Raw genomic sequence first — 12,942 nt, forward strand, 5'->3', positions numbered from 1 at the left:
ATGATAATTAAGGGTTTTAATTCTGCCCAGGTTGGCAAGAAATGTTTGTCCATTCCCATAGAAAGAGGTAGTTGGTTCTAGAAGGATTTTTCTTGCTCTCTGACAAGTTCTTAGAGACCCTTATAATGACTGACTTGCTCTACATGACTAATATTTTCACCCATGAAGAGCCTGAGGAAAGCCTTTAAAAAAATACTCAACTCAAAGTGGTCTCATTGACACTGGAGTTTGAGGTTGATGTGCCCTCTTAAGCCTAGACCAGCAACAAGCTTGTTTATTCTTACAGTTAAATAAAAGGCAATTATTTGATCTGTTTAGATTATCCTTAAGAGAAAATTATTTTATAAAAGAATGTTTGTAGAAGGTGAGAAGAACAGAGGCAAGAAGGCAGAAAAACAATGATCAATGTAGGTTTCTTCCTGAAAACAACTCCTGTTTTCCCTGGGGCATTAGTGGTTGGCTGGGTATCTCAGATATAAGATTTCTTTCTAGGTTTTTATAATTTCTTGACAAGGAATACATTATGATATGCATCAAAAGCTATGCACTCTTTTGCAGAGTATGTGCTATGCTTTTTTATACGGTAAAGTAAAACTCATCTTGAAGGGAAGACAGCTTCCTGAGACCTGTGAAATGACTTCTGGTGACTTCACATCGGAGGCTTTTCTGGCACAGTGGGTGATTAGGTGTGACCTTAGTGAAGGAAGAGGGACACCACTGTAAACGCTTTGAAATCAGTTTGAATGGCATTAATCTGAGAACAACAGTTACCTGGGATAGATACTTTATACAAGGGTAGGCAGGACAATACAGCTGTAAATTTTCAATTTTTGCTGAATAGCTATAATAAGTGTATGACATCTGTATTATTTTCTATACTGTAGTCTCATAATATTTTGATACTTAGAATAACTGTCATTGAAGTATTGCACAGTTAACCTTGTGAGGTTTTTTGAAGCTAACAGGTCAGTATAATACGAATTGATAGAGGCACTAGCCAAGGTTAAACAGTTATTACTATTATGTGGTAGATGGGCCATTTTAATGTCTTGCAAGGAGAGGAAGTGTTAGTTTTCTAGAGGGAATATATACGGGGTGGGATTATATTCCCGATTTCACAATGGATTATGTATAACAATTTGGAAAACCCTATCATCTCTTCATGCTTTCAGTTTCTTCATCTTTTTAGAATCAGTACAATTCTATCTGTGAAGTTTTTTACTCCTCAGAAGAAAGTGTCTAGCAAAATTCAGAACATCTTACATTTTTAGAGTTGCAAAGGGCTCTAAGATTTCTGGTCCAACCATTTCATTTCTTGGTGAATAAGATGAGTCCCAGAGTTGTTACGTACCTAGTTCATGTTTGGTGTCAAAGCTGTGATTAAAATATTAATATTAAAACATATTTTAGGTGAAGGAAATTTAAAAAAAACAGACAAAACCAAGATCCCAGTTTGGATTGAAAGCAGTGATCTCAAGGATATCACTGAGATTTTGTGGAGATTGGACCAGAAACCTACTCACTGCGGAGGAAAGGCCAGTCATAGAAGGAGAAGGAAAGTGTTAGGAAGGTAAACACATTGATAAACATTGACATGCACACTTGGGAATAGATGCAGGATATGGAGAGAATCCAGTGAACTGATGTAGGACAATTACACTGTCCTGGAGGGAGTTCTCAGGTCTTGTGTCTATGGTCTATGGCTTAGTCCTTTGCACTGAACTGTCCAATGTTTTGTGTAGTTGACTTGGATGAATCTATGTAATGGATGGCAATCAGAAAACACAAAGCTGGGAGGGAAGAATAGATAATGTGTTTAATGATTGAGAAGACAGATCCAAAATCATTTACCAAGAAGTGAACCTTGGACCCAAAGCAATGAGTGAAAATGCAAAAAAAACTAAGAAATAAATAACCCTAAAGAATTTGCATAAGTTCAGGGTGGGTGATATTTGGCTTGACAGCAATGCAAGTGGTACATATGTGGGTGTTTTTATTCAGAAACTCAGTGTAGTCCAGTATTCTGTCAAAAAGTTAAGTGCAATCTTAAGCTATTTTCATTGAAGTGTTGTATTTTTGTTTATATCAGAACACATAATGGAACTATAGTACTCGCCAATGATCAGACCTTTCCTAAACTATTGGCATCAACTAGGCATGACCCTTGAAAGGTAGTAATGAAGAAAGAAAGTTGTGGTCCCCAAACTTTCTAAGGTTGACCCCTTTGAGAATTAGTTGAACGCTACATCCTTTCTCCACAGAATATAAACATACTAAGTAAATTTCATATATAATTTCATGGAGTTTACAGATGCAGGTTGAGAGTAGAGATGACCAATAGGAAAGTAATCAGAAAGATGTGGGTTGTGGAAACCATGTTATATGAAAACCAGGTGATGGAATTAGGGATCCTTATCTACGAAAAGGAAAGACCTCAGCGGGATATGGGGCAGTTTTAAAATTTTTTTTTAATTGTCTTTAGGTGCAAGTTTACAGAGCAAGTTAGTTTCTCATTAAGCAATTAATTCACAAATTGTTTTTTGATACTAGTTGCCAACTCTGAGTAGTTGCCAACTCTGAGATGTGTCAGCACTCTCCCCTTCTCCACCGTGGGTTCCCTGTTTCCATTCATCTAGTTTTCCTGTCCCTTTCTGCCTTCTCATCTTTTGTTTTGGGCTGGTGTGCCCATTTAGTCTCCTATACATGATTGAACTACGAAGCACGTTCCTCACGTGTATTATTGCTTGCCCTAATCAAAAACCAAACCCATTTTCATCGAGACTCATAGCAACCCTGTGTCTGAAGGGTGAACTTTGGGAGTGACTTCAATACTGAGTTAAAAGGGTGTGTGTGTGTAGTGGGGCATGCTCTTGGGGTTTCTCCAGTCTCTGTCAGACCAGTAAATCTGGTTTTTTTTGTGTGTGAATTTGAGGGATGTGGGGCAGTTATTACCAGAACTCACCAATATCCAGTTTGCTTCATCCCACTCAGGACAGAAATTGTGTGCCCATGATGACATTAAACACAGTTTCCATTTGGAAAAATGCAGTACACCACTCCTCACTTATCTGGCATGGTTAGGTTCCAAAGATCATGTTGTTAGGGAAAATCTCTATATGCGAAATACTAGGGATTTTCTGCCTTGGCTTCCCCTGCTCCCCCGCCCCAGCCTTCCCAGCTGGTTGGTCACAGCCCCTATAATGAGTGTCCCTGCAGCAGTCACGGACACTTCCTCGCTCTGCTCGCTGGGATCCGAATCCACGCCGGTCCCCAGCCGCCCTGAGTCCACAGAGGCAAGCACAGCCCCCTGCCTGCACCCTGCTCCCACTGCCCGCTCACTGGTGCCTGCATTCAAGGTGAGCGAGGGACAGAAGGTGGGGTTGCTGAGAGAAAGCCGGGAGGTGAAAGGGGAGGCCTGAGCAGGGCCTGCCCCACAGGTTCCAGACTGAGGTTAAATACCCCAGGAGAGGGGCCGGTTCTCCCTTGCTCGCCCTGGACAAGCTGTGTAGGGCGAGGGTGTGGGGTCATTAATGCACAAAATAGTCGAATAGTGGAGTTGTAAATTGAAATGTCGGGTAAGGAGATAGTACGTGAGGAGTAGGTTTATAAGCTTTCTGTCTTGTCTTTTGCAGGAATATGGAAATACAGCACACATAATTTCTAAACAAAGGGGCTTTAAGCAGGGGATTTGCAAACGTGTTTCTTTCATGTTTTGAAGATATGTAGTCTCTCCTCTGGAAAGAGGCACATGGATTTTTATGTCTTATTTAAGACTAGATAATCATCGTCTGCTTCCCATGAAAAGGAAATAATGTTATTTGCAACAGATACTTTCATGCCCATGAAAAGGATTTCTCTTAATAGTAAAGAAGACCTTTCTAACCATTAGGGCTTTCCGACAATTAAATGAGCTGGGAGCCTCCTGGGGGCTAGAAGTATTCAAACAGTGATTATGTAGAAGAAATTTGGGTACTAGGTGGGCTTCTAAGGTCCAATCACATGATAAATCTATGGTTGTTTTCGCCTAAATTTCCCTAGGCCCTTTTTATTTTCTCAGGCACTTTTTATCATGAGCAAATCATAAGTCAACATAGCATTGTTAAAGACATCCCAGAATTTTTGCATAACAACATAAATGTTGATGAGGAAAATTCTAGAACACACTATAAGACATTGCTTTGTAACACACTTGTTTGTTTTTGTGCAAAAGTCCAAATTTCAAAGGTAGCAAATGTGCTTGGTAGATGTGAAGTTGATCGGTAATTCAATTATTCATGAAAATTCCAGGGAGCACATGATGACCAGTCCTTATTAAGGGGTGAGAGTCAGTACCAAATCAAGGATGAGACATCTTTTTTATCTTTTATGTCCAGGATACTAGACCATGTTCATGAATGAATTAATTTTTCTTTTTAATTTGTTTATATAATATTTTTTCATTAATGGAATGCATGCTGAATCTTGAGTGTATCTGTATTTTTTGTAGGTAATATGGATTTTTTTCAGGTCTCATCTCCACAATCCTACAGGGAAATACGTGTCCCACATAAAAAATTTTTCAAAATCTGTATTTTACCTAAAAAAAAAATTGATTCAGCACCACTTCATACAATACCCTGTGAAAACAGGGTATTGTGGCATTTGTGCCACACGCCCATTTCTTCCCTTTCAAACAGTTACACAGGTCCCTGCCTGTTGGCAGCATGTACTGTCAGTGGTACATTACCTTACCAATAAACCCGAGAGGCGGAAAATGTAGGTAAGCTGTATATGTTCTGCTGTTCTTGAAAGGGTTTTAGCATTTAGAGGAGTGATTCCTTGTGAATCACTGATTTAGGAGCACATCGTCATCACACCCTGCTCCTAGCTTGCAACACAGAGGAGTTATCACATCCCCCCTTGCATGACCCTCTTGTGCCCTATTTTATTTGAGTCGTATAATGAATGTGAAGTGGTATTCCTAAGAAAATGAACCTGGCATTCCTAGATGTTGGCTGTTTTCATTTATATGACAAGTAAAATGAGAATCATTGCTTCATGAAACAGGTCATGGCTGTCTGCTAGAGTCACAAACACTGTGTGTGATGCCACAGTGAATTCCTTTGCCTAGAAATGTAATGAGTTCACAAAAAATATGTATCAACACAGGGCGATTTACCTGAATTTAAATTCTCTGTTGTTTATATTTGGAAATGATCACAAGGGAATCAAGTGCAGTGAGGCTATGTTACTTGTTGGTGAAACAACACACTTCTTTAGAGGGAATGATGATAAATTCTAACAGTGAGTACGTTGGATATTGTGGATTAGAGATGAATAAGGAATGAATATTTGCATCAGAAAATTGTGACATTAATGATATGGTGGCCAGAAGCACTGACTGTCTCTCCAAACACAGTTAATTTACTGTTCCTAGATGTGTGATCTTAGACACATCACTTAATCTCTCTCAGCCTCAGTATGCTCATCTGTAAAATGGAAATGACAATTTTACCTGTATCATCCTACAGTCAAGATTAAATGAGAAATGCATATAGGGCAAGTAACAAATTGGCTGATATGTATAAGGGATAAAATCAAAACAGAAGCATCTGACCTATTTGTAAAATGATTGAGCTACCTCTAAGACCTCAGTGTAACCTTTCCTCCAGACTCTACCTTTGTTGACTAGGAACCAACCCCTATTATTGTTAAGGAAATAAGTTTGTTTTCAGCCAGGCTAAAGAATGTGAATACCTCATGGAAACCCATTTGTTCCCTGATGGAAAGTCTTTCTTCCTCTTCTTCTCCAGGGATTGATGCTCTGAGCTAGGTAACTTTTAACAGACCACTCCTGAAAATTTCTGCCATGTCATTGCTTTGTAACCAACACGAAGCTCCCCTTGATCATGTCTTTCAATTGGGTCTTTTAGTCAGGCAATGTGTTCATGAAACCAATAATGTCAAAGATTATGCTTTACTTTGTCTCGTGTTTGACTGACCTCAGTCACTGTAAACCAATCAGAATATTGTGTTCTGTACCTACTCTTCAGGTCCTATAATGGGGGCTCCACGTTTCCCCCATGCAATATTCTTTTTTTTTTTCCCAATTTTTTTGAATTGTACTGGAGATGAAGGTTTACAGAACAGATAGTTTCTCATTAAACAGTCAGTACACATATTGTTTTATGACATTGGTTAACAACCCCATGACATGTGAACACTCTCCCTTCTTGACCTTGGAGGACCTTTTTATTGGTGAAAATATATATATCCAAAGTTACACCATTTCAAAAGTTTCTACATGTACAATTTGGTGACATCAATTACATTCTTCCAGTTGTGCTTGCTATTCTCACTATCCTTTTCCAAATTATTCCGTCACCACTATCTTCAACTCACTGTCCCCTAGGCTTCCCCTCAAACCTTTTGAGTTGCTGTTGTCAATTTGATTCACACAGATTCTTCTTTTGTTTTTTGTATCTCAAATGAAGGTTTACAGAACAAATAGTTTCTCATTAAACAGTTAGTACACATATTGCCCTATGACAATGGTTAACAACCCCACAGCATGTCAACACTGTCCCTTCTCAACCTTGGGTTCCCTATCACCAGCTTTCCTGTCCCCTCCTGGCTTTTAGTCCTTGTCCCTGGACAGCTGTCCTCATTAGCCCCATTTTGTTTTATGGGGCTGTGCAATCCCAGCTGAAGGGTGAACCTTGGGAGTGACTTCACCTCTGAGCTAAAAGGGTGTCCGGGGACCATACTCTTGGGGTTTCTCCAGTCTGTCAGGCCAGTAAATCTGTTTTTTTTTTGTGAGTTAGAATTTTGTTCTACGTCTTTCTGTAGCTCTGTCCAGGACCCTCTGTTGTGATCCCAGTCAGAGCAGTCAGTGGTGGTAGCCGGGCACCATCTAGCTGTACTGCACTCTGTCTGGTGGAGGCCTTGGTAGCTGTGGTCCATTAGTCCTTTAAACTCATCTTTTCCTTGTGTCCTGTCCTCTTCATTCTCCCTTGCTCCCAAAGTGGTGAGACCAGTGGAGTATCTTAGATGGCTGCTCACTGGCTTTTAAGACCCCAGATGCTACTCACCAAGGTAGAATGTAGAACATTGCATATATATGTATTTTAATGAGTATTTGGCTAATAATGAAATAGTTCTTTTCCTTTGTTGAAAATTCAGAAAAGTGTAAAGAAGAAAATAAAAATTACCAGGTACAACCACATATTAATACACTGATGCATTGTCTTCTCAATGTATATTAAGCATAATGTAAAACAAGTTCTGGTCCAGTTTTTTTTTTTAACTTAATGTTATGTTGTGAGCATTTCTCTGCTATTAAAAATCATTCGTAAACATTATTTTTAATGGCTATATTATATTCTATATTTTGGATCTACTATAATTTTTTAAACCTTCATTTAGATCAATAAATTAAAACACACATGCATTTCTGGCAAGACCTAACACTAATCTCTTTCCTAAAGCTTGAACAAAAATGTTGAAAAAGACTAGATGAGAATATAGCCATGCAGAGGGGTAAAGGACCTGCTTAAGTTCCCAGTAGACCCAGAGCAGAGCTGAAAACAGAACTAGGGTCTCTTGTTCTGTGTCTGATGCTCAAGTTCAATGCCCCTGCCCCCTGCTGCTTGCATCCTTTCCCAGACTTGCAAGGAAGATTTCTGTATAGACTGTCATGTGGAGGCTATTGATCTGACAGGTGATTTAGTCTGCAGCAAAGGGAGCATAGTGAGAAAATTACTGTCAAAATGGACAGTGTCCTTGGAGTGCTGCTGTCCCTGCTTTGAGCCCTCTGAGACTTTGTGGAGGGCATAGGCAGGGAGGTCATGCGCCAGCCTCTCTCTGTGAGAAATGAAGAGGGAAAAAATGGCCCTGGTGCAATTACCACTCTTAATTGCTGTGAAATGGACAAAATGCTTTTCACAGGGTGATCAACAACCGAAAACCATCCGTTCAGTTTATAAATGAAACAGAGGAAGATGGACATCCCCATTTCCTAGGTAATCAGCACAGATTGCTTTCAAGAGGGTTAAAGAAACCAATAGGCAATATAACAGATAGGAGACTTACCACTGACCAGCATCAGAGTGACTGATTTGGGCTGTAAGACATAATCCTCTTTCCCCCAGGGTTATTATCCTGCATCTTTTTCCAAACCAATCATGAACTGGCAAGATGTGCTTTCGGAGACCAAAAGAACACAGATTAAAGTAATTGGTTTATTATTTTCTATATCTATTCATTTGTTTTGTCTTCTTTTAGGAGAAAAAATATATAGCTTCTCACAAAATTATAAGAACTTTTTCTTCTATAGTACCAAATTTATATTTTATTAGAGTTTTGAGTGTTGAATCATTTCTCCATTGATCAGAATGATAAAATCATGGTTTTTGAAATTCTGTGTTCTGTGAGAGGGAAAAAAATGGCTTCAGCTGTAATAAAATTTATATTTATGACCACCAGTATTCATGTAAAAGAGCATTACATCTGTACATGTGGAAATTGCTTTCATTGAATTATCCTGCACAAAACCCACCAGAGAATCAGGTTGGGTTTCCTTGAAGCATCTTTGGGTTATTCCAGATCCAAGAGTGAGCACTTGGCTGAATGTGGACTGGCCATTGTGGAAGTTGTCTCTTTAAAAGGACTCTTTCAAAGGCTGCAGGTGGGAGCATAAGTTATTCTTTTCCTAAATTCAGAGATACAGTACCTTCTAGACCATCACACAGTTCAATCTCTGCTATGCACACTGTCTTTGGTGACTTGGTAAGTCTCACACGTACCTTGTCTGTGTGTCAATGGGAAGCTGACCCAAGAGCCTAAGAGTACTGCCCTCTTTTCTGTCCCTTGCGGAGGCTTGCCACAGTGGGAAAACAATGGATCATCATCATCTTCATTTCTTCCACCGTCAATAAGTACTTCGTCAAAGTATAATTCTTAAGATGTTAAAAGCATAATGCCCATACAGAATATAAGCACATGTCAACTTTTTTTTTTAATGCGTTCATTAGGGAACCAAAAACATGATATAGTGGCTTCAAAGAGAATAAGAGAAACGGAGATTTCGTTATACTCAATAGAAATGAAAAAGAATGCTGAGATAGGGTTGCCAAATTAGAAACAAAACTGGTTAATGCCTTACAGAGGAATAAAACCATAATTGTTGGGGTTTTCTTCTCTTTTAGAAAATAAAATAATCATACCTTAACAATTTTCAGAGTTATAAAGTGCTTGAATGCTAACTGGTGTGCAAACACTTACATTCTCCTAAAATGATGATTTTGAGGCTGGTTTGTTTAAACATGCTCTTAGCATGACAGTAGAAGGTCATATAATTATCTTTTTGTTTTTTTCCCCAAGTTGGGATAATTTTTCTTAATAATTTTTATAAGAAATGCCTACTCTATGCCAAACACTGTGATACATGATCTTTATATATTGTCTTATTTAATTCTCACAACTCAAGAGTAGGCCTTGTTATCTGCATTTTAATAGATGAAGACGACTAAGGCACAGAGAGGTTAAGTAGTTTGCTTAAGGCCACACAGCTAGTGAATGACAGAGTTTGTATTTGAACAAACCCCAAAGCCTGCTGCTTTTTCCGCTGCTCCTTCCTTTTTCTAAGTGAGATCAGATAAAAGTCTCACTCCTCTGTTGCTGTTTCAAGGTCTAACTACCTATCAGAGAAGAAGAGTGAATGTATGTATCTTATCAGTAACTCCTCCTGAAGTGTGACGTTGTTTCTGAGCTAATCTTTCATTGGAAGAAGGATATCACAGTGCATGACTCCTTGAAGATATTTTCCTTGAATCAAGGCAGCCCCAAGAACACCTCAAAGGAGTTTTAATTGGATTGCTTTTCCTTTTGCTCACTGCTGTTAAAGCAAGTATGCAAATAATACTGAATTTATAGAAGGCTGTAAAGTTATTTAACACCTGCTGTTTGCTCAAGCCACATTTGAGAAACACAGTAGTAAAGAACATGTGTATGCGTTATTTCCTTTGAGTAGTAATACATCCTGGTTTATTAGGTTAATACACATTTTAGTACGTGTTTTAATTTGGAAAATGTGTATTATTTGCAGGATGTGGTTTTTGTTGGTAGGCATTAGTGAGCTCATGCTTTTCTCATCTTTTGTAAAATAAGCTCATTGAAAATCCATGTTAGCTTAAATTGCTGCTTAGGTTGAAATAAGAAGCCAATTAAGAAGGTAGTTACTTGTGAAGCTCTCCAAACATGAAGTGTTATTACTAAAGCAAATAATCTCTCTAGGAAATCACAGGCTTCTCTTCTGTAATCCTGGAAAACCATAGAAGACTGAATGGTATGGGGGAAGGGAGAGCGAATGAAGAGTGAGTCTGTGTTACACCAGGAGCTACCTGTGTGACCTTGGACATGCCATTCAACCTGTCTGAAGTTCTCTCTCCTCCTCTGTAAAGACAGAGTGAACCACCAGGTGGTTTCTAAGGTCCTGTTGAGCTATATCCACTATGTTTTGAGGTGTATGAAGAAGTAAGCATTTACTTATTAACAAGAATGTTTATTTTTCTGTTTGTTTCCTTAGGTTGCCTTTAACAATATAAAAGATAATTGAATAATTTGAATTCAAGTAGCACTGTCCTTTCTTAAAAATCCAAACTTGTTCATTTGTTAAATCCTTTGTTGTCACATTATATATGTGATCTATGTGTATTTGTCTACCTATTTACACAGATGGGGACTGAAAGGTAGTAGTTGCCAAAAGGCTTTATTGGTAGAGAACAGAGACTAGATCCTAGAGGCCTCTTGATTTCTAGGCTAGTAATATACATTGAGGAGCCCTGGTGGCATAGTGGTTAAGAGCTCGGCTGCTAACCAAAAGGTTGGCAGTTTGAATCCACCAACCGCTCCTTGGAAACCTTGTGGGCCGATTCTACTCTGTTCTGTAGGGTCGTTATGAGTCGGAATCAACTTGATGGCAATGTGTTTGTTTTTTTTTTTTTGTTTTAATATACATTGAAGGAGTCTTGGTGGTACAGTGGTTAAGTGCTTGGCTGTCAGCGGCTCTGTGGCAGAAACGACAGCTTGGAAACCCTGTGGGGCAGTTCTACTGTGTCATATAGGATTGCTGTGAGGCAGAATTGACTCGATGGCACATAATGACGACGACAACAAGAACAACAATAATAACATGCATCGTGGCTCATTTTACAGAAACCCTGAAGGGTAGGTCTTATCCACATTTTATTGCTGTGGGAACTGAGAATAGCAGATGCTATCCTTGCCCTGTCAGTATCCCCTCACCGTTGCAGGCAGGCTGGACTTCTAATTACCAGCAGCAGGTGGATCACTTTGCTTGATCTTTACAACTCTTCTGGGAGATAGAGTGCATATTATCATCCCTATCGTATAGACGAGAAACAGATTTGAGGAAATCAAATGCCCAAGTCAGAGGGTAAATGGTAGAGCAGATAATGTGATACTTCCTCTCAAGTAATTATTTTTATAGGGTTTATACTTTTGACCTCTTTGTTTCTTTTCAATTAATAAAAAATATTTTGAACCCCAGAATTGTTCTTGTTAGGTTCCGTTTCGACTCACAGTGACGCTATGTACAACAGAACAAAATGCTGCCTGGTCTGCGCCATCTTCACAGTCTTTGCTCTGCTTGAACCCACTGTTGCAGCCACTGTGTCAGTCCATCTTGTTGGGGGTCTTCCTCTTTTTCACTGACCCTGTACTTTACCAGCATGATGTCCTTCTCCAGGGACTGGTCCCTCCTAATAACATGTCCAAAGTAAGTGAGACGAAGTATCGCCATCCTCGCTTCTAAGGAGCATTCTGGCTGTACTTCTTCCAAGACAGATTTGTTCGTTCTTCTGGCGGCCTATGGTAAATTCAGTATTCTTCGCCCACATCATAATTCAATGGACAATGCTAATAGATATTTGAGGAAAGCAAATGAGATGAATAGCCTCAAGCAAATCTCAAAATTTTGAGGCTTTTTGCCTTTGAACAACTACTAGTGGTTTTACTTAGAGGGGTCCATCTAAACTCCTATGGCTTGTCCCTCAGGAATCCATTGACTTCTGAACTCAGGAACTCCCCTAAAGCATTACTGGGGACAACTCTTTAATACAGAAGTTCTTAACTGGGGAACGTGGGTCCCCAAGATATTATATGGAATTATTCTTGTGAGAGGCACCATGGCTTTCCTCAACTTCTTAAAGGGTTCTGTGGCCTCCCAAAAGGTTAAGAACAACGACTTTAGGATATGATACATTGCTTGACTTTGCATACAACTTTTAGCCTTGTGGCAAATTTATCAATGTTTCTCATATTCTTCGGGATCAGATAAGTGAATCAAGGAATATTACAGCTGGAAGGGACCACTGATGTTATCTCCACGAAATCTCTCTTGCGAAAGAGGAGGAGACTAAAACCCCAAATTACTGCAAGACAATATGAAGACAATGGTTTATTTTTTTTTAAAATTAAATGTTTTTAAATTAATTAATTTATTTATTTTTATTGTACTTCAGGTGAAGGCTTACAGAACAAATTGTTTCTCATGAAACAGAATATACATGTTGTTTTATGACATTGGTTAACAACCCCACAACATATCAACCCTCTAACTTCTCAACCTTTTTTTTTTGGTGAAAATACACATAGCCAAAGATACACCATTTCAAAAATTTCTGCATGCACAGTTCAGTGACATTGACTATGCTTTTCCAATTGTGCTGTTATTCTTACTTAAGATGAAGGCTTACATAACAAAATAGTTTCTCATTTAGCAGTTACTACAAATGTTGCCCTATGACAATGGTTAACAATCTCACAACACATCAACAGTATCCTTACTCAAACTTGGGTTCCCTATCACCAGCTTCCTTGTCCCCTTCTGCTTTCTGGCCCTTGTCACTGGATTCCTGTACCTCGTTAGTCTCATTTGGTTTT

Source organism: Trichechus manatus, unplaced genomic scaffold, assembly GCF_000243295.1.
Source record: "Trichechus manatus latirostris isolate Lorelei unplaced genomic scaffold, TriManLat1.0 scaffold00007, whole genome shotgun sequence".
Classification (NCBI taxonomy): domain Eukaryota; kingdom Metazoa; phylum Chordata; class Mammalia; order Sirenia; family Trichechidae; genus Trichechus; species Trichechus manatus.